Below are 23,536 nucleotides of genomic sequence, written 5' to 3' on the forward strand. Positions count from 1 at the left end.
CCATTGGCACACTTTTTGGTTTGCAACCCAACAATCTGGTTTCTTTCAAGAGATCAAGAGTGTACTTTCTTTGTGACACAAAAATGCCTTTTCTTGATTTGGCAATTTCTATACCGAGAAAGTATTTAAGCTAGCCCAAATCTTTTATTTCGAATTCTTGTCCTAAGACAAGTTTCAATTCTTTAACTTGCTCTGAGTAGTCTCTGATTATAATGATATCATCGATGTAAACATTCATGATTGCAACTCTACCATCATGAGAGTGTTTAGTGAACATCATGTGGTCGGTTTGCCCCTAAATGAATCCATATCGCTTAACCACTTGAGTCAGTTTTTCAAACCATGCCCGTGACAATTGCTTTTGGCCATAAAGAGATTTTTTAAGTTTGTACACCATTCCTTTGTTTTCCAGAGATTCAAGACCAGGTGGAACATCCATGTAAACTTCTTCCTCTAGTTCCCCATTTAAGAATGCGTTCCTTACATCGAGTTGATGCAATGGCTAATCATATTTACAGCAAGAGAGAGTAATACACGAATGGAATTTAGTTTTGCCACGGGAGCAAAAGTTTCTGCATAGTCGATCCCGAAAGACTGTGTAAAGCCTTTAATGACCACCTTTTCTTTAAATCTGTTTACACTTCCATCAGAGTTGTATTTGACAACAAATACCCATTTGCACCACACAGTTTTCTTTCCCGGTGGAAGATTAGTGTATTCCCATGTTTTGCTTCTCTGAAGGGCATTCACTTCTTCACGGACTACAATTGCCCATTCCGTTTTTGAGATTGCTTCTTGAAAGTTCCTAGGAACTTGAATTTTTGAAACTGAAAGAGATAATGCTTTGTACTTTGGTGAGAGTTTGTCATATGACACAAAGTTACTTATTGGATGCATAGTACAACTTCTCGTCCCTTTCCGTAAAGCAACTGGAAGATTTAAATCATCCGAATCATTTGGGGAAATGTAAGAAGTGGAATCATCATATTTAATATTACATAGTGAATTCAGAGATGATTCATGGCTATGTGCTTTAGTAGTGACTTGCTATACCACCTTAGTATGCTGTCTCGATGTTCTGGTGTAGACTATGTACTATTTTTGAGCATCTTTATTTAAATGTTTCTTCAGTTGGTGGATTTTGAATACCCGGATTTGCACTGTTAGAATCTACTTGAATTGGTATCACTATTGGGTCGGAATGGTATAAGGTAGGATAGTCCAGAAATTGATATTCCTCAAAGTTCTCCCCATGAATATCAGTTTTGGAGTAGTAAGGTTTGTCTTCAAAGAATGTGACATCCATAGAGTGATAGAATTTGCTGGTGAATGGGGAGTAGCGCTTATAACCTTGTTGGTTCGGGGAATATCCTAGAAAGACATATTTGAATGACCTATGATCTAACTTGCTATGGTTTGGTTGATGATTATGAACAAATGAGGCACAACCAAATATTTTAAGTTATACCTGGGACAAAATCCAAATGTGAGGGAAAATAGATTTTAGAGATTGGTGTGACATTTTGAAGTTAATGACTCGAGAAGGCATCCTATTAATAAGGTTTGCTGCAGTTAAAACAACTTCTCCCCAAAAATGATTCGGAACTGAACCGGATAATAGTAATGAACGAGTTACCTCAAGTAGATGATATTTTTTCTTTATGCTATTCCAATATATTGAGGGGTGTCAACGCATGATGTGAGGTGAATAATTCCCTGTTGAGTAATATAGTTACCCAACTCAGAGTGAAAGTATTCTTTTTGCATTATCAGATTGAAGCATTTGAATTTTTGTTGTGAATTGGTTTTGTATCATTTGATGAAAACGTCGGAAGATCGGCCCAACCTCAGATTTGTCTTTCATCAGAAATACCCATGTAACACGGGTGTGGTCATCGATAAAGATAACAAACCATTTCACACCAGATATATTTTTCACTCCGGAGGGTCCCCAAACATCACTATGGATTAAGTAGAAAGGATGAGAAGGTTTGTACGGAAGTGGAGAATAAGAATGTCTAACATGTTTGGATATTCGACAGACTTCACAATTGAAATCATTCGGAATTTTATTCATTAAATGGGGAAACAACATCTTTAAATAACAAACTTTTGGATGATATAACCTATGATGACATAGCATCACATTATTTTGACTAGAAACATGAAACACTGATGAGACCAAATGTTTTTTTTTTGACTTCTCGGCTTCAAGGTGGTAGAGCTCATCGCATACTTTAACACTGCCAATCATCTTCCCCGAACTCAAGGTCTGAAACATACATACAAATAGGGTTAAGATACTCATGCAATTAAGATCCCTCATTAATTTAATGGGGGATAACAAATTAAAGTCAAGATTGGGGACTTATAACAGATATTTCAATGTTATATTCTTGGATATGACAACTGTACTAATGCCTTCTACTTTCGTGTCTTCTCTCGTATAGTTCTTTCATTAGGTACCAGCTGGAAGTCAGTGAATACATTCCGATCCACGGTCATGTGATCAGTAGCATCACAATCAACAACCGATGGTTTTTCTGCAAATGCATTTTTTACGAATGCAGATGAGACTCCACCTTGTTGAGCCACAATAGTCATCCCTTTGTCTTCACGGGATGTGATTTGCAACATCCTACAGAGAGCTTTGATTTGTTCTTTGCTAAACAGTTCCTGGTTGTCACTAGCTGCTACATTTACACGATTACTAGGTTTCCTGGTTTTCCATGAATTTTCCAACAGGTTTCTTTGGTGTGACCAAGTTTCTATGCAATGATCACACCAAGACCGACTATTCTTCTTCTGAGACATTCCAGGGCTCACTTGAAATTTCATACTAGATGGATCACGAGTTGCGAGAGCAGATCCCTCATCTGTGATGTTGCCAATATTTCCAAGCATTACTCTTCTTCGGCTTTCTTCACGTCGGACTTCTGAGAACACTTCCCTAAGGTTGGGAATAGGTTTAGTACCAAGAATCCTTCCTTAGACTTCATCAAGTTCTTGGTTGAGTCCAAGAAGGAGTTTATAAATCCTTTCGGTCTTAACCAACTGCTTGTATTGTTTTCCATCTACTAGGCAGCTCCAAGTAACAACATGAAGGACATCCAATTGCTACCAATAAGGGTTCAATGTGGTGAAATAACTCGTAGTAGTTGACTCTCCTTGACAGAGATCATGGAGAATTCCCTTGATTTCAAATAGAGCTGAAGTGTTATATTGATTTGAGAATGTATCACGAGATGCTTCCTAAATTTCTGATGTTGTCTTGTAAAACATAATCTGTTCTCCTATTTCAAGAGTCATAGAGTTCAAGAGCAATGACATAACCATATTGTTCTCTGCCTTCCATATTTTATGTTTTGGACTTTTATCATCAGGTTGGACTAGATTTATGGACATGTAGTTTTCTTTGCCTTTTCCTCCAATGAAAATTAAAACCAAGTGAGACCAAAGGTTGTAGTTCTAACCATTCAGTTTATATGCCGTGGGCATGGAGATGTCATCAGGATTCAAAATTGGTGGAATTTGAAACTACTTTGCAGATGATGAGCCGAAATTGACATCTTCACTGACCAGGGCAGTAGGTATATTTTCGAATTTGATTAAAGTATTATTTATGGTGACAAAGGCATGAAAGAATCCTCACACTAGTAGGTTGCAAAGAAAAAAAAGAAGGAAAAAATTGGTTTGGAATAACCCACCCAAGAATGGGATGATAAGAGAGATCGATGGTTTAAGGATAATCTAACCAACTTGTTTTTGAAGGAAGACACTCGATTAGGGCTGGATCGAGCTCTGCTCTGATACCATATTAATTCCTGCAACCCTACTGTTGATTTAGTAGGACACCATAGAGAGATAGAGAGAAAACGCTGCATTATTTTTATTCATCATATTTATCTGACTCTTAAAGAACAGGAAAGAAATATTTATACTAAAAGGCTAGGGACGGCTCAACCCTATAACAAAACTAAAAAAGCGATAATACCCCTCCAACCTAAATACAGAAACAAATAAGAAAATCAAACTCAGAAATCTTCATATATATATATATATATATATATATATATATATATATATATATATATATATATATAGGGCTAGGTTATTTTGTTTCTTACATTTATTGTGTGCTAGAATGCACCAATAGGAATTTAGTAAATTAAATAATTATTTAATTAAATAAATATAGATATTAAATGATTTCCATAATTGTATATATATTAGATGATATCCATAATTATAATTCTCTTTTTATGGAAACTACTTAAATCCGTAATTAATGTCAGCAATAATATTCTTTCAGAATGATTTCGCATCTAGGTTTTATATATGAGTTCTTTTTTGTTTCATGACTAACTCACTTAAAATAGAATAAAGTTGAATGGAATATGAAGAATGAGAGTGTATTCTAGTAGAATACACTCTCATTCTGCTGGAATACACTATCATTCTTCTAGATACGAATTCATTCTGAAAGAATATTATTGTTGACATTAATGACGAATTTAATTAGTTTCCATAAAAATGAGTTATAAGTATGGATAGCATTTAGTATACATATAATTATTACTAAATTCTTATTGGTGCATTCTAGCACACAATAGTTGTGAGAAACATTTGAACCTACCTATACACACACACACACACTAGTAGGCTACCCGTACGATGCTGCGGGCGGTGATTAGTTTCCGAGCGTCCGTTAGTTTCCTTTCAGAAGCTCTTTTGGTTGAAGTTGTGATAACTCTTTTTAGGGATTAATTGCTCGAAAAAAACGACTATACTCGGAAGATATATTTGTCAAAAAAGTTGAAATTTGACAGATGAAATCTTAACACAAATAAATGTTAAAGATGATGGTGATTTACAATTGCCAACACTATAATTCATAAAAGTTTTAAGTTTGGTATACAGTTTTCAAAAATGTATTTGAAATATTGAAGGGAAATGTTTTTCTAAAAATTTTTATTTGTTTATATTATGGTTATTGTCAATTAAAATATTAACTTATATTTTTATTAGTACATTTGTATATGAAAATTAATAAGTGTTAAAAAATCAAATTAAATAAAAAACCTAAATTTAGAGTACAAACAAAATCAAGAATCTAAATTATAATAAAACTAAATCGGTGTTGACAAAATATCATTTTCTAATTTGAGTTTTGATTCTGGTCTATTAGATTTTTCTATGAAAAACGTCATATTTAAACAATTTAATGAAAATATGATATTCTCCAAACCATTTCATACATCGGCGTAAAACAATTTTCAAAAAAATAATAAATATTGTATTTTTTAAATTTACAATTCGAATTAATTTATGTTTATATAACTATCGTATCTCATTGGTAACTATTTAGTTATAAGTTATTGAAACCATCAATTTTTAAAATTATTGAAATTTAAATATATAAATTAAAAAGTAAGTTAAATATTGTACATATTAATTAAAAAGAAAACAAATATACTTTTTATATTACCAATAAAAAGTTATGATGACAATATAGTTATCATCTTTTCACTATGTCATGCATGATAACAGTAAAAAGTTAAGATAACATTTAATTTTTCACGTATGTCAACAATAAACCATTTGTTTCTATCCCAAAACTCTTCTTCTTGATTTTAAGATAAATGTCTTAAACTTGAAAAGGCCCCACAATATGTATGTAGTCTAGCTGATAGGTAGCATCAAAATCAAAAAAATTATGTTACCCACTTGCCTACAATCTTTGGCAACCCTCTTGAATTTGAATTTTATGGTATTGTATTTGGTGAAGTTTAAAGTAATGGCCAAAGTAATTATAAGAAAAGAGAAGACGCTTTTCAAGTATTTTAATTTGTTTTAACTGTTTGTTGTGAAATTAAGTCAGGATTACTGATTCCACATCTTACTATAAAAATCCACCATTGCCACGTGGCACCAACTGGTATCTGTATGAGTATTCAGCGACAGATTTGTCCCTGACTAATACTTGATTTTAAAGAAGTGAAGTTTCTAAGAGGATAGCAATCTTCAGTAACTTAATTACTTTTTTATCTACTACATAATGCTTTAAGAAAACATATGAGAAGTTTCATAACAAAAAGGCATTTAAACAAGAACATATTATCAGGATGCATGTAGCGAACATGACAAAAGCAAATAACATTGAAAGTACAATAATATCAAGCCTTCATCAACAGATTTGAAACTTGGCGCATTGCTGGCCTTTCTTGTGGATTCGAGTTCAAACATGCTCTTGAGAGATTCAATACCAAATTCTCTTTTTTTTCAACTTGTTCTGAAGGAAGTGGAATACGACGATCTCCAACACTTGATAACACTAGATAATCAGCAGACAATGTTGGCAGTTCACCAGGATGCTTTCCCATCATCACTTCTAGTGCAACGATCCCAAAGCTATACACATCGCATTTCTCGGTCACGACCATCGTATAAGCAAGCTCTACATCCAAGGATACATGAGATAAAAACAAAAAAAAAGTTATATCAACCTCACAAGATTCTAACATAGATACATATATGTACATATACTTATTCATATATATATATATATATATATATATATATATATATATATATATATATATATATATATATATATATATATATATATATATATATATATATATATATATATATATATATCGTGAAACATGAGAAAATGTAGAACTAACATAAAAAAGAACGTTACCTGGCGCAATATAACCATAGGTTCCTGCAATTGCAGTCCAATTGGATGAGTCTAGCTTTAGAAGCTTGGAAGCACCAAAATCAGAAATATGTGCCTCATAATCAGAATCAAGAAGGATATTGGCAATGGAAATGTCTCTATGAATTATAGGAGGTGAGCAATCGTGATGCATATAAGCCAAACCATTAGCTATAGCCTTTACAATATTTACCCTTTTCGACCAATCCAGTTCTTGTACTAAAACATCACTTCTTAAGATTGATCCAAGGCTTCCCTTTTCAAGGTATTCATAAATCAAAAATGAGTGGCGGGCATGTGAGCAATATCCATAAAGTTTCATAATGTTTCGATGCCTTATGTTGGTTAATGCTCGTATCTCGTTAAGGAATCCATTATGATCGACATTCTCAGATGATGAATGAAGTTTCTTGACAGCTACCACATTGTTAGGTTGTAGCACGGCTTTGTACACAGTCCCATATCCTCCAGTCCCAATAGAGTATGCTTCATCAAAATCATTTGTTGCTTTCAAGATGTCATCATACACTACTCCTCCATCAAAACTTGTTATGGAGAAATAATCACCATCTTCTTTTTCCAACGGTTTATGTGGAGAATGTTTCTTTTGTTTTCGATAATCAATGAAGCCATACATGAAAACACCAAGTAAAATTACCCCGATAAGTGGGAGCATAATTACCAGGATGAGCCGATGATGAAAGGGGTTATTTTTCTTCTTCGAGATTTGAGTTGCACAAAGTTTTAGTCCCGTAAAGTTTCCACACAAACCTGGATTTCCTTGAAAGGATGTGTTCTCAAAGTTAGAGGAAAGGGGAACTGGACCTGTGAGTTCATTGTTGGACAGGTCGATGGCAATCCCACTAGGCAAACTTGTAAATGCGATTGGAATAGAACCATATAGTCTATTGTGAGATAGATTCAACTTTTGTAGATTTTTCAAACTTTGAACTTCAGATGGTATCTCTTCTGTGAGCAAATTCTGAGATAAATCAAGTTCTGTAAGATGAACTAATTTACCAATCTCAGATGGAATTTTCTCACTAAGCTGGTTATTACTAAGATTCAGGTAGTGGATGTGTACCCATTTACCAATACTTTTTGGTATCGACCCATTCAATCTATTTCTGGAGAGATCGAGTTCTTCCAAGACTTCATAGAATTCAAGCTCCTGAGGTATAATACCTTTAAGTTGGTTATCAGCCAAGCACAAATTCAACATACTTTTCATCTTCCCAAACTCCTTTGGGATCTCACCAATCAAATGATTCGAAGACAGATCAAGTCTTTGTAGTTGAGTTAAATTTCCAAACTCTAGAGGAATAGAACCACTAATTTGATTGTCGTTCACTTTAAGAACTGTGAGAGACTTGACATTCACTAGTTGGGTAGGAATTTGACCAGCAAGCTGATTGTGATACATATAAAGAAAATTTAACGATGTCAAATCACCAAATGATGAAGGAATAGAACCTCTAAGCTGATTTCTACTCACCGGAAGATGTGTAAGAAACTTCAACTTCCCAAGTTCACTAGGAATGGGACCAGAAAATTTATTATCTTGGAGAGCCAGCCATTGTAAGTTGCTCAGGTTTGCTAGTGCTGTAAAAAACGACGGATCCAAATTGACTTAAATAATATTAGCTCAATGCGGAATGGGATCAAAAATTATCAAAGCGTAATAATCACAACGTAATACGAATAAAATAAATATAATAGAGACACATGAATTTACGTGGAAACCAAAAAACCACGGGCGGAGGAAGCCGAGAAACAATTCACTATAATTTGCAGTGTTTACAGGGATTATGAAAGAGATTATAAAATAGAGTGGGAGAGCTAAAATACACGGTGGTGTATCAGTATATATATGTAATGCTTTTTTTATATATACTTGGATGATTTTTTGGTTGTGTTCTTTCCTCTGGTTCATGGCTTAGGCTATTTATAGCCAAAAGCAATATCATATGAAAGGAAAGAAGAAAAGCCGTCCAAATTGTAGGCGGACAATTGTTTTTAGGCGCTTTACTTTGACCACATATATACACCGTCCAATTCTTCATTCAATTCACATATATATTACTATTCATAGTCAAACTATGAATAGTAAATGATAAGTTACTGAAATAACCCCTGAACTATTTGCCACTTGCTAATTTTGGAGGCAACTTTTCCACAATCTCCACCTTGATGTCAAAATTAAGCAAGTCATGCTTTACGATTAGTCAAAACATATAGCTCATCAAACTCTAAAACTTCCATAAGAACCTGCAAATTTTATATAGAGAAAAAATTGTTTCCGAAAAATAAATAATACTTCCTCCACCACGAGCCTTCAGGCTCAACTGCGATCAGAAACACCCACCATGTCCAAACATAATTTGAACTTGGCTATAGGAAGACTTTTGGTGAACATATCAGCGGGATTATAATCTGCATGAATCTTGTCCACAACACAATCACCTTTTTCAATGATATCCCACACAAAATGATAACGAATATCAATATGCTTTGTTCGGTCATGAAACATTTGATCTTTACTCAAGAAGATAGCACTCTGGTTGTCACAGAAAACTGTGGTCACCTTTATTCTATCATTGAGTTCTCCAAATAACCCCTTCAACCAGATATATTCCTTAACTGCTTCTGTAATCGCCATGTACTCTGCCTCGGTAGAAGACAGGGCAACTGTAGACTGTAACTGGGCTTTCCAACTAACAACACAACCATTTAGAGTAAACACATACCCTGTAATTGATCTTCGTTTATCCAAATCTTTGCCATAATCTGAATCAACATATCCGAACACCCCAGTGTTAGATTTACCAAAACGTAAACACATAGAAGACGTACCGCGTAAATAACGAAAAATCCACTGTACTGCTTTCCAGTGTTCTTTCCCCGGGTTCGCCATGTATCTACTAACCATGCTAACAGCATAAGCCAAATCAGGGCGTGTGCAGATCATAGCATACATCAAAGATCCAACAGCACTAGAGTATGGAACACGTGCCATGTAAGCCATATCAGTCTCATTAGTAGGACTCAAAGCGGATGATAGCTTGAAATGAGCTGCGAAAGGTGTGTTGACAGACTTTGCTTCGTGCATACTGAAGCGTCTTAGGACTTTCTCAATATAACTTTTCTGAGAAAGATGCAAGATCCTAGACTTCCTGTCACGAATAATTTCCATACCTAAAATCTTTTTGGCAGCTCCTAAGTCCTTCATTTCAAATTCAGCTTTCAACTGGTCTTTTAACTTCTGAATCTCCTTCATATTTTTTCGCTGCAATCAACATGTCATCCACGTACAAGAGTAAGTAGATCTTTGAACCATTGTCACCTTTCTTAAAATAAACGCAGCTATCATAGGTGCACCTGCTGAATTTGTGACTGGTCATGAAAGAATCGAACCTCTTGTACCATTGTCTAGGAGACTGCTTGAGGCCATAAAGAGATTTGTTCAACTTGCATACGTAGTTCTCCTTTCCAGGAACTACAAAACCTTCAGGTTGTTGCATAAAAATCTCTTCCTCAAGCTCACCATTTAGGAAAGCTGTAGTGACATCAAGTTGTTCTAACTCAAAATCGTTAGAAGCAACCAACCCCAACAACACACAAATGGAAGTATGTTTGACAACTGGGGAATAAATGTCAGTGTAATCAATACCAGGAATCTGACTGTAGCCTTTAGCTACTAACCGAGCTTTGTATCTTGGTTTATCATTTGGGTTGACAGGTTCCTTTAGCTTGTAGACCCACTTGCATTTAACTGGTATCTTCCCTTTCGGAATAGGAACTAAATTCCAAGTACTGTTTCGCTGCAAGGATTCCATCTCATTTTGCATAGCGAGCATCCAATCATTTGAGTCTTCAGATTTGATAGCCTCGTCATAATTTGCAGGCTCCGTTGCAGACTCAATATTATCAGCAACAATAAAAGCATATGCAACCAAATCAGATTCAGCATACCTCTTCGGAGGAATAATCTGTCTTCTCGGTCTATCTCTTGCAATGCTTGGAGTAGTAGCTTGTGGTTGTAAAGGTGTTGAATCTTTACCAACAACATGCTCATCCGACGAAGAAGAATCTTGATGCTGATTTGTACTCTGATTAGTGGTAGGTGAAGTAGGATGCTCCACCTCCATTTGAGCATTCTCTTTATTTGCTTCGGATGATACTATGCATCTGGTCTTTTAGAAGAGTCAGCAACTGGTTGAAATATAGCAGACTCATCAAAAGTAACATCTCTTGAGATGATAATTTTCTCCAAATCAAAGCTCCATAACTTGTAACCCTTTACACCTTGATTGTACCCAAGAAAAACGCATTTGATTGCTCTTGGTTCTAGCTTCCCATTGTCAACTCGTGCATACGCTGGACATCCGAATGGTTTTAAATCTGAATAATTTGCAGGTTTACCGGACCATAATTCAAACGAAGTTTTCTTCTCGATTGCTCGTGACGGTGATCGGTTGATAACATAGCAAGCAGTCGAAGCAGCCTCCGCCTAAAAAGACTTTGGCAATTTGGAATTAGAAAGCATACACCGGACCTTCTCCATAATGGTGCGATTCATTCTTTCAGCTACACCATTTTGTTGAGGTGAATGGACTACTGTGCGATGTCGAGTAATGCCTTCCTTTTGACAATAGACATTAAACTCTTCTGAGCAAAACTCAAGTCCATTATCCGTACGAAGATACTTTACCACCAGACCTGATTGCTTTTCAACCTGAACTTTCCAATTTCTGAAGGTAGAGAAAACGTCTCCTTTATTTTTTAAGAAGAAAGACCACACCTTCCTGGAGAAATCATCAATAATAGTGAGCATATAAATAGCTCCACCTTTTGAAGCAACTCGAGCCGGTCCCCACAAATCCGAGTGAACATAATCAAGTGGTCCTTTCGTTGTATGGATACCACTTGCAAACCTCACTCGTTTTGCCTTGCCATATACACAGTCTTCACAAAAATCCAAATCAACAATATTTTGTTGACCAAGTAAACCTCTTCGACTCAATTCTGACATGCCTTGAAAACTCATATGGCCGAGTCGAAGGTGCCAAAGACGGGACTGATCTGGATCAGAAAAAGACTTTGACACAACAACAACATCACTTGAAATTGTTTGCCCGTCAAGAAAGTAAAGATCTGAGGTTTTTCGTTCGGCTCTCAGTTTGTCGGAAGCGTCTTTGAATACCCTGAGAACTCCACCTTTACCAGCAAACTCGTATCCCTTTTTGTCAAAGGAACTGAGAGATAACAAGTTTCTTCTGAGGTCAGGAACATATCTAACACCCCCCATGGTTCGAATAACTCCGTCAAACATACGGATCCTGACTGAACCATGTCCAAGAACTGGACATGTAGTATTGTTACCCATCAACACATAGCCCTGGTTAACCTTTTCAAATGTGTAAAACCAACTTTTGTTGTGACACATATGAAAAGTACAACCAGAGTCGAGTATCCAATCACCAGTGGAATCCAGTTTATCTGAATAAACTGTCAAAAGTTCTCCAATACCTTCGACCTTAGCTAGATCGGCTTCACCCGAAGTGCTAGCTTATTTACCATTTGCTGCCGTCTTCTCTTTTTCTTTGTTCTTCAACTTGAAGCATTCTTCAAGCACATGTCCCTTCTTGTGACAATAGTTGCAAAACTTTCGTTTGCCTTTTGACTTGGATCTGGTTCTGTTGGAAGATTGAGAAGTTCTACTTCTCTCTGTTGTTCTTCCTCTGGCATTCAAACCTTCGGCTTTAGCATCACTTAAACCACCACCAGTAATATGCTTCATCTTCTCTTTTGAATCCAAAGCTGTATAGACTTCATCTAAAACTAGAGTGTCACGACTATAGATAATAGTATCACGAAAATGGCTATAGGATTCTGGCATAGTAAGAATAGAGCCAAGTCTTCATCTTCATACTGAACATCCATATTCTCTAAGTTATTTACTAACTCTTTAAATGTGGATATATGTTCAGCTAAAGAGCCTCCTTCAATCATCTTGAGATTGAACAACCGTTGCTTCAAATGCAACTTGTTTGGTAAGCTCTTGGTCATCAACAGTTGTTCCAACTTTAGCCATAAAGAAGCCGCTGATGTTTCTTTTAGAACATCTTGCAAAACATCATTTGACAAGTGCAAACGAATCTGGGATAAAGCCTTCAGATCTTTCATCTCCTTTTCTTCTTCGGTCCATGTATCGGGCATCTTATTGAAACCCAAGAGCGCCTTGTGTAAATCCATCTGAATAAGAATGTCTCTCATCTTTACTTGCCACAACGGAAATCGGGTGTTACGATCCAGTAGTGGAATATCGTATTTTACCGAAGACATGATTAATTACTTGATAAAATGATCCCAACGAGCTAATATCACAACCCGGATGCTCTGATACCAATTGCTGTAAAATACGACAGATCCAAATTGACTCAAATAATATTAGCTCAATGCGGAATGGGATCAAAAATTATCAAAGCGTAATAATCACAACGTAATACGAATAAAATAAATAGAATAGAGACACAGGAATTTACGTGGAAACCCAAATCGGGAAAAAACCACGGGCGGAGGAAGCCGAGAAACAATTCACTATAATTTGCAGTGTTTACAGGGATTATGAAAGAGATTATAAAATAGAGTGGGAGAGCTAAAATACACGGTGGTGTATCAGTATATATATGTAATGCTTTTTTTATATATACTTGGATGATTTTTTGGTTGTGTTCTTTCCTCTGGTTCATGGCTTAGGCTATTTATAGCCAAAAGTAATATCATATGAAAGGAAAGAAGAAAAGCCGTCCAAATTGTAGGCGGACAATTGTTTTTAGGCGCCTTACTTTGACCACATATATACACCGTCCAATTCTTCATTCAATTCACATATATATTACTATTCATAGTCAAACTATGAATAGTAAATGATAAGTTACTGAAATAACCCCTAAACTATTAGCCACTTGCTAATTTTGGAGGCAACTTTTCCACAGCTAGTGATGAAGGAATAGAACCATTAAGTTGATTCAAACCCACCTCAAGATTAGTGAGAGACTTCAAATAAGTAAGTTCAATGGGAATGGGACCACTAAGTTGATTACTGCTCAACCCAAGATCAGTGAGAGATTTCAAATTCCCAAATTCAGTTGGAATGGGACCAGAGAGTTGATTTTTGTACAAATAAAGGACATTCAAAGATGTCAAATTACTCAACGATGAAGGAATAGAACCACTAAGTTGATTATTGTTGATCACAAGATAAGTAAGAGATTTCAAATTCCCAAGTTCAATAGGAATGTGACCGGAGAGTTGATTATTTTGCAAAAGAAGGATATCCAGAGATGTCAAATCACCCAATGATGAAGGAATAGAACCACTAAGCTGATTGTCATTTAACGGGAGCTGAGTGAGAGATTTCAAATTCCCAAGTTCAATTGGAATGGGACCAGAGAGTTGATTCTTATACAAAGAAAGGACATTCAAAGATGTCAAATCACCCAATGATGAAGGAATAGAACCATTAAGTTGATTGTTGTATACCACAAGAAAAGTGAGAGACTTCAAATTCCCAAGTTCAACTGGAATTGGACCAGTGAGTTGATTATTTTGCAAATAAAGGACATTCAGAGATGTTAAATCACCCAATGATGAAGGAATAGAACCACTAAGTTGATTGTCGGGCACCTCAAGATCAGTGAGAGACTTCAAATTCCCAAGTTCAATGGGAATGGGACCAGAGAGTTGATTTTTGTACAAATAAAGGACACTCAAATATGTTAAATCACCCAATGATGAAGGAATAGAACCATTAAGTTGATTGTTGTACATGGCTAGCTCAGTGAGAACTCAAATTTCCAAGCTCAATTGGAATGGGACCAGAGAGTTGATTTTGGTGCAAATAAAGGACATTCAAAGATGTTTGTAACGCCCCGTTTTCATTTATAAATAAATAAATAAAGATAAGTATTTATGTCAAAAATGTTTATAAAATTATCATAAGTTATATATAAATATATAGTAGTAAATTTGGTGTTACAAATAATCAAAAATGTGTATAAAAGATTTAATGGTTATATGGTTTAAAAAGTTATAATTACATTTAAATATGAAAGTAAAAATATATTTATTTTTAGCTAAAGTGATCTAAATGAAAGTTGTAGTACTCGGAAATATCTACGCATGAAAAAAAAATACGTCGAAAATGGAGCTCGTATGAAGAAGTTATGAATTTTTGAAGTTTGAACAAAAATCTCGAAATGAAATCCGGCAGCCGACCACCGGCCGGAAAAGTGGCGAGTGGCGGCGCGTGGAGGTGAGTGGCGGCGAGTGGCTGGTGCCATTGGAAAGCTGACTCGATTTCCTTCAAGATGGAGTCGGGTCCAATAGTTCTAGGTGCGGTATTGAGTGCCAGAATTAGGCCAAAAGTAAAAGAAATCATAAAATAATAATAATGGAGAAATTAGGTCATGAATAAAATAATCAACATTTTTACCTATAAATAGAGAGGTAATTTTCCTTCATTTGGGAAAGAACAACAAGTGTAAATTATAGTCTTGATAATCGAGAAGATAAATGCCGAGAGGCTGTTAAGTGAATAAACTCGAGAAAACAAACGTTCGTGTTGCTGTTCTGCGACTAAGGTGAGTTTTACTATTCTATATGTGATACTCATGTATGTAGTTATTATAAAACAAGTTCATGTGAAGATATTATGATAAATAATATTTACCATTATTTACCATTATTTACTATTGACGGTAATTATGTGTAAACATGTTATATGTGTAATTTTTACTGTTGACGGTAAAAATGTTATGCTATGTATTATATACTAGTAAATGTTATTACTATGATTATTATATGACATACATGATTAACTACTGTAGTTAAACAGTAGATGTTTCAGGATTACTGTAGTAAAACAGTAAATATTTCAGAATTACTGTAGTAAAACAGTAAATATTTTTATAATGATTATATGCATGTGGTAAAATGTATAGATTGTGAATTCACTAAGCGTTGGCTTATCAGATACTATTAACATTTTTACAGGACCCTCTGGGGTAAACAAGGGGAAGAATCCAGCTTGACTATCGTGGCAACCGCATTACTCTTGAAAATTATGGATAAAAGTCTTCCGCTGTTTATTTCAATAAATCATGTTTTATGTAATAAAGTTTAAACCTGGATTTATTTGTGTTTATTTAAAACTCTTTAAATGTCATTATATTATAAATGAAGTTTTATTAATATTCAAATGGGGACCAAATCAGATATTTTATTACTGTAGTAAATATTTATTTACCGCAGAAAAAAAAAAAGGGTGTTACAAGTTGGTATCAGAGCTTTAGTTTAAGGGATTCAAATATACATCAGTGTGTGTTTGAACTTAAACCGAAGCTCAAAATTTTCAAGAAAAATAAAATTTTGGAAAAAGTGTCAAAATTTTAAAAGAGTAAAGTAATGCGGAACGAGCAGTCAGCCGGTATTCTTCAAAAGGTATAATATAATATATTTTTATAATATATTACATACAAGAAATTTTGATATATATGATATATATGTATATATTTCACATGCTAGAATTGAATAGGATATAGATAAATATCCGTATGATTATGTGTTTACTTAAAATTAGCAAAGAGTAAAGTAAATGCTTTAAAACTATGCATAATTAGAATTACATAGACTTAGAATTTTGACTAAAGCCTTACTGCATGTTCTTGTTTGATTGTTGCTTTAGGGTAAAAAGTTAATTATTTGAATGACTATTTGATTCAGCATTATGTATAGTTATGTATTTATAATACTCTTTGATAATATTAATTGGTTAAAAAGAGTATAATCAGTAAACTCTGTAGACATTATATGTATGTCTACAATATGTGAAATAGAAAATGCGTGTTAAACTAAAATCTGCAATTTGGAAGACTTTGTGATATACCAAAAACAATTATGTATATGTGTGGACGTTAGTATGGGCCCGTACTAACGAAAGCACATGGTACATAATTGGGACGGGAGGACCACAAGGAAAACCAGAAAACAGATGGAAGTTTCTTTAGAATAAGGCATAGGATTAATTACTTATATATATATATATATATATATATATATATATATATATATATATATATATATATAATTTATTATATTATGGTTATCAGAAAGATGGTGGTTACAAGAAATGAAAGTGGAAATGGAAATGGAAGTGGAAATGGAAATGAAGATCAACATGAAGATGTCAATGTTAGGGAGCTAGTTGCGTCTGAAATAAGAGTAGCAATTCAAGAATTTCTCCCAGAGTTATTCGAGCAAGTAAAGACTGATTTGTTAAAAATCATTGATAATAAGATGGCAGCATCTGGTCAACCCAAGAAATGCAAGTATCAGGATTTTGCAGCTACCAAACCACCATTGTTCCATGGAAAGAAGGACCCTCTGGTCAGCATGCGCTGGATATCAGAGATAGAGAATGCTTTTCGTACTTGTTTTTGTCAGCCAGAAGCAAAAGTTCGATTTGCAGCAAACCAATTACGAGGAACGGCGAATGATTGGTGGGAGTTAACCATGAAGAAGCTTAAGGAAGCTGAAATAGAGAACATGACTTGGGCAGAATTCAAAATACTCTTTCAAGATGAGTATGTTACAGTGGTAGAAATAGATAGAATAACTGAAGAGTTTCTATCTATGGAGCAAACAACGGAATCGGTCAATGAAATCACCGATAAATTTCTGGAAAAATCAATCTTTTGTCAAGAATTTGTGGCCACGGAAAAGATGAAGATGAATCGTTATGTTAAGATACTCAAGCCCAGGATCAGAGAGGTTGTTGTAACCTCTAACTGCAAGACATTCAAAGACATGACAGAAATAGCAAGACTCAAGGAGCTGGATATGGAGACTCAAGACAAGAAGAGAAAGCAGGTACACGTTCAAGAACTAAACAAGAAGTTCAAACAAACCAATAACCAAACTGAAGGCAAGAAGAACCATCCCAAGTGTGATAAATGTGGGAAGAATCATCCAGGAGAATGTCGTATGGGAATGGGAGTATGTTTCAAGTGTGGAAAAAGTGGGCACATGAGTAGGGATTGTCCAGAAAAGTTGAAAATATGCTACAATTGCAATCAGTATGGGCATATTAAGCCAAATTGTCCTTTGCTGGCTCAAGGTACGGTTCAAACTCCAGCTCCATCTACTCTGAGGATCACTGATGGGAGAACAGGAACAAGAAATGAAGCCCCAAGAGTTCAAGGTAGAGCTTTCCAGCTCACCGTTGAGCAAGCACAAGATGAACCAAACGTAGTTGCAGGTACCTTCCTCATTAATTCAAAACCAGCACTAGTTCTGTTTGATACTGGAGCAAGTCGCTCTTTTGTGTCTTTAGCATATAGCAAGAATATAATTGTTAAACTAGAAAAGTTAGATAGAGAATTAGAAGTAGAGATAGCCGATGATAAGACGATAACAGCACATCATGTATATAAAGGTTGTGTATTAGTAATATCCGATGTGAAGTTCAAGATCGACCTCATTCCAATTCCGATGAAAGAAATCAACATCGTTATAGGGATGGACTGGTTAGAAAAGCATCATGCCTTGATCGACTGTAGAAGACATCGAGTCCGAGTTCAAACCCCAAGTAGGGGAGAACTAATCATTCAAGGGGAAGGAAGAAGGAACATGACATCCATCTGTTCAGCAGCAAGAGTACGGAAGTACATACAACATGGATGTACTGGATATTTGGTTCATACACTAGATGGTAAACCAGAAAAGAAGACAGTAATTTCCAATGTGCCAGTAGTTCAAGAATATACCGACGTGTTTCCTGAAGATTTACCCGGTATTCCTCCAAAAAGACAAGTAGAGTTTGGGATCGACCTTACTCCCGGAGCAGCACCAATAGCCAAGACACCATATAGACTTGCACCCCCTGAGATGTAAGAACTGTCTGCTCAACTGCAGGAATTGATAAAGAAGGAGTTCATACGTCCAAGTAGTTCTCCATGGGGCGCACCAATACTGTTTGTCAAGAAGAAAGACAGATCATTCAGGATGTGCATTGACTACAGAGAACTTAACAAAGTCACTATAAAGAATAAGTATCCTCTACCAAGAATCGACGACCTTTTCGATCAGTTGCAGGGAGCATCTTGGTTTTCCAAGATCGACCTTCGATCTGGATACCATCAGATGAGAGTTAAGGAGGAAGATATACACAAGACAGCATTCCGAACAAGATATGGACATTACGAATTCATTGTAATGCCATTTGGACTTACAAATGCACCAGCAGTGTTCATGGATTTAATGAACCGAGTTTGTCGACCCATGCTTGACAAATCAGTGATTGTGTTTATTGACGACATTCTTGTGTACTCAAAGAACAAAGAAGAGCATGAATATCATCTACGAGAAGTATTGACAGTACTGAGGCGCGAGAAGTTGTATGCCAAATTTTCAAAATGTGAATTTTGGTTACGAGAAGTCCAATTCTTAGGACATATTATCAATCAGAATGGTATTAAAGTTGACACGGCCAAGGTTGATGCAGTAATGAAGTGGGAAGTTCCAAAGACCCCTACAGAAATTAGAAGTTTTCTTGGTTTGGCTGGATACTATCGTAGATTTATCCAAGATTTTTCCAAAATCGCAGTACCATTAACCAAATTGACGAAAAAGAATGAATTGTTTGAATGGGGTAATGAACAACAAGTAGCTTTTGAGATCTTAAGGCAAAAGTTATGTGAAGCACCAATCCTAACTCTACCAGAAGGAGTCGATGATATGACTGTCTATTGTGATGCATCTTATCGCGGATTAGGAGTTGTATTAATGCCAAGAGGAAAGGTGATTGCATATGCATCAAGGCAACTGAAACCACATGAAGCCAATTACCCAACACATGATTTAGAGCTTGCATCTGTAGTTTTTTCTCTAAAGATATGGAGACACTACCTTTATGGAGTGAAGTGTACCATTTTCACTGATCATAAGAGTTTAAAGTACCTTATGGATCAACAGAACTTGAATATGAGACAAAGGAGGTGGTTAGATGTTTTGAAAGATTATGATTGTGAAATACTTTACCACCCGGGTAAAGCAAATATCGTTGCGGACGCGCTTAGCAGAAAGGCAATTTGTGCAACTATTCAAGCATCATGTATGGAAGTAACTGTGGTTGGTTCACTGATAGATATGATCAGGCAAGCTCAAGTTGAAGCAATAAAGGAAGAAAATCAAGGGAAAGAACGAATTAAAGGACAAATTGCAAATCTTATCGAAAACAGTCAAGGATTGTTGACTCGATACAACCGTGTATGGATTCCATACATCGGTGGAAATAGACAAGTTCTTTTAGAAGAAGCGCACAAGTCAAAGTTTTCTATTCACCCAGGTGCTAACAAGATGTACAAAGATCTTAAGGAAGGATACTGGTGGCCATCAATGAAAAGACATGTAGCAAATTATGTAGAAAAATGCTTGACATGTTTAAAAGTAAAGGCCGAGCATCAGAAACCGCATGGTAAGCTTCAGCCTTTGGAGATACCAGTTTGGAAATGGGAGCACATCACCATGGATTTTATCACTAAATTGCCCAAAACCCCGAGATGTGTTGATACTATCTGGGTTATTGTTGATAGGTTAACAAAGAGCGCTCACTTTGTTGCAATCAAAGAAAGTTCCTCTTCGGAACAATTAGCTGACATTTATGTCAAGGAAGTGGTGTCAAGACACGGAGTACCAATATCGGTAATTTCAGATAGAGACACCAGATTTACGTCACGTTTTTGGAAGAAGTTTCATGAAGATTTGGGTACTAGATTAAAGTTTAGTACAGCTTACCATCCTCAAACAGATGGGCAAAGTGAACGAACCATTCAGACACTCGAAGACATGCTGAGAGCTTGTGTGATTGACTTTGGAGGTAGTTGGGATACTTATCTTCCATTAGCAGAATTCTCATATAACAACAGTTATCATGCAAGCATTGGCATGCCTCCTTATGAAATGTTATATGGAAGAAAGTGTAGGACACCTATTTGTTGGGGTAAAGTGGGACAAAGAGTACTCGGTAGTACTGAGATAGTTCAAAAGACAACAGAGAATATTCAGATGGTCAGGGAAAGACTGAAGACAGCTCAAAGCCGCCAAAAGAGTTATGCAGATAAGAGACGATCCGACTTAGAATTTCAAGTTGGAGATTTTGTATTACTAAAAGTGTCACCATGGAAGGGAATCATCCGATTCAGGAAAAGAGGAAAATTGGGACCTAGATTCATTGGTCCATATAAAGTTATTGCACGAGTTGGGAAGGTAGCATATCGCTTAGAGCTACCAGAACAATTAAATCAGATACACAACACATTTCATGTGTCGCAATTAAGAAAGTGTATGGCAGAAGAAACCTATATTGTGCCACTTGACGATATTCAGGTAGATAACATACTTAACTACATTGAAAAGCCTGTTGCCATTATAGATCGAAAAATAAAGACATTACGCAACAAGGAAATAGTAATTGTTAAAGTACAATGGCAGCACCGACGTGGAACAGAATGGACTTGGGAACCAGAAGATGAAATGAAAAAGAATTATCCCGAGTTCTTTTTATAAGGATTTCGAAGACGAAATCATTCCAAGTAGGGGAGAATTGTAACGCCCCGTTTTCATTTATAAATAAATAAATAAAGATAAGTATTTATGTCAAAAATGTTTATAAAATTATCATAAGTTATATATAAATATATAGTAGTAAATTTGGTGTTACAAATAATCAAAAATGTGTATAAAAGATTTAATGGTTATATGGTTTAAAAAGTTATAATTACATTTAAATATGAAAGTAAAAATATATTTATTTTTAGCTAAAGTGATCTAAATGAAAGTTGTAGTACTCGGAAATATCTACGCATGAAAAAAAAATACGTCGAAAACGGAGCTCGTATGAAGAAGTTATGAATTTTTGAAGTTTGAACAAAAATCTCGAAATGAAATCCGGCAGCCGACCACCGGCCGGAAAAGTGGCGAGTGGCGGCGCGTGGAGGCGAGTGGCGGCGAGTGGCTGGTGCCATTGGAAAGCTGACTCGATTTCCTTCAAGATGGAGTCGGGTCCAATAGTTCTAGGTGCGGTATTGAGTGCCAGAATTAGGCCAAAAGTAAAAGAAATCATAAAATAATAATAATGGAGAAATTAGGTCATGAATAAAATAATCAACATTTTTACCTATAAATAGAGAGGTAATTTTCCTTCATTTGGGAAAGAACAACAAGTGTAAATTATAGTCTTGATAATCGAGAAGATAAATCCCGAGAGGCTGTTAAGTGAATAAACTCGAGAAAACAAACGTTCGTGTTGCTGTTCTGCGACTAAGGTGAGTTTTACTATTCTATATGTGATACTCATGTATGTAGTTATTATAAAACAAGTTCATGTGAAGATATTATGATAAATAATATTTACCATTATTTACCATTATTTACTATTGACGGTAATTATGTGTAAACATGTTATATGTGTAATTTTTACTGTTGACGGTAAAAATGTTATGCTATATATTATATACTAGTAAATGTTATTACTATGATTATTATATGACATACATGATTAACTACTGTAGTTAAACAGTAGATGTTTCAGGATTACTGTAGTAAAACAGTAAATATTTCAGAATTACTGTAGTAAAACAGTAAATATTTTTATAATGATTATATGCATGTGGTAAAATGTATAGATTGTGAATTCACTAAGCGTTGGCTTATCAGATACTATTAACATTTTTACAGGACCCTCTGGGGTAAACAAGGGGAAGAATCCAGCTTGACTATCGTGGCAACCGCATTACTCTTGAAAATTATGGATAAAAGTCTTCCGCTGTTTATTTCAATAAATCATGTTTTATGTAATAAAGTTTAAACCTGGATTTATTTGTGTTTATTTAAAACTCTTTAAATGTCATTATATTATAAATGAAGTTTTATTAATATTCAAATGGGGACCAAATCAGATATTTTATTACTGTAGTAAATATTTATTTACCGCAGGAAAAAGAAAAAAAAAGAAAAAGGGTGTTACAATGTTAAATCACCCAATGATGAAGGAATTGAGCCAGATATATTGTTTTAGTATAGGTAGAAGATGGTTAACTGGTACAGGTTTCCAATTTCAGGTGGGATAACTCCAGAAAACTTATTCACTGAAAAATCAAGATAGACAAGTTTCGACAGGTGTCGGATTTCTGGTGGAATGGGGCCAAAGAAGTTGTTCATACCGAGATCAAAATGTGTAAGATTGTGTAGCAAAGAGAATGGAAATTGGTGGAGTGTACCTTTTAATCCAGATGAACTAAGGTTCAACTTCTGAATGCTCCCATCATCATTGCAAACTACTCCAAACCAAGAAGTGCATGGAACTGATGCACTGGAATTCATAGGGAGGGGAATCCATGAAGAGAGTAAGGAGTTGTTTGGGATTTGAAGGCTTTCTTTCCATTTCAGAAGAGCCTTGACTTCCTTCAAAGAAGCAGAAGCGAAATTTGGTATGGAGGAGACTGTGATTAATAGTGCTAGAGAGAAAAATAAGAAGTTTGATGAAGACATTAGCTTTGCCATCTTGCTTTATAAAAATAGATGGTTTGTGTGTACTAATTTATACTTGAGCTAGCTAACTTTTTCTCTTGTTTTCTTATTTTCAGGTACTTTTAAAAGGAAATTTGGGAAATGCCATATTTTTCCACGTACAAGGAGTGTCCTTTACGTTAGAAGTTAGTGTCAGATTTTTGCACAAAGGAGTGTATTAGA

The 23,536-nt window shown here is 35.3% G+C and overlaps 2 long non-coding RNA genes and 1 pseudogene across 2 annotated transcripts; 2 read left to right on the plus strand and 1 right to left on the minus strand.

Moving 5' to 3' along the window:
• Positions 1-295: 295 nt before the first annotated feature.
• LOC145164024 (uncharacterized) lies at positions 296-23,347 on the minus strand (annotated as a pseudogene).
• On the plus strand, positions 15,305-15,939 carry LOC145166531 (uncharacterized). Its single transcript, XR_013740584.1, has 2 exons — positions 15,305-15,369; positions 15,782-15,939. It is a non-coding gene; the product is annotated as an uncharacterized LOC145166531 (long non-coding RNA).
• LOC145166530 (uncharacterized) lies at positions 21,960-22,680 on the plus strand. Its single transcript, XR_013740583.1, has 2 exons — positions 21,960-22,110; positions 22,523-22,680. It is a non-coding gene; the product is annotated as an uncharacterized LOC145166530 (long non-coding RNA).
• Positions 23,348-23,536: the final 189 nt, after the last annotated feature.

The sequence above is a fragment of the Lactuca virosa genome, chromosome 3 (genome assembly GCF_052849685.1).
Source record: "Lactuca virosa cultivar CGN04683 chromosome 3, Lactuca_virosa_CGN04683_v6, whole genome shotgun sequence".
Classification (NCBI taxonomy): domain Eukaryota; kingdom Viridiplantae; phylum Streptophyta; class Magnoliopsida; order Asterales; family Asteraceae; genus Lactuca; species Lactuca virosa.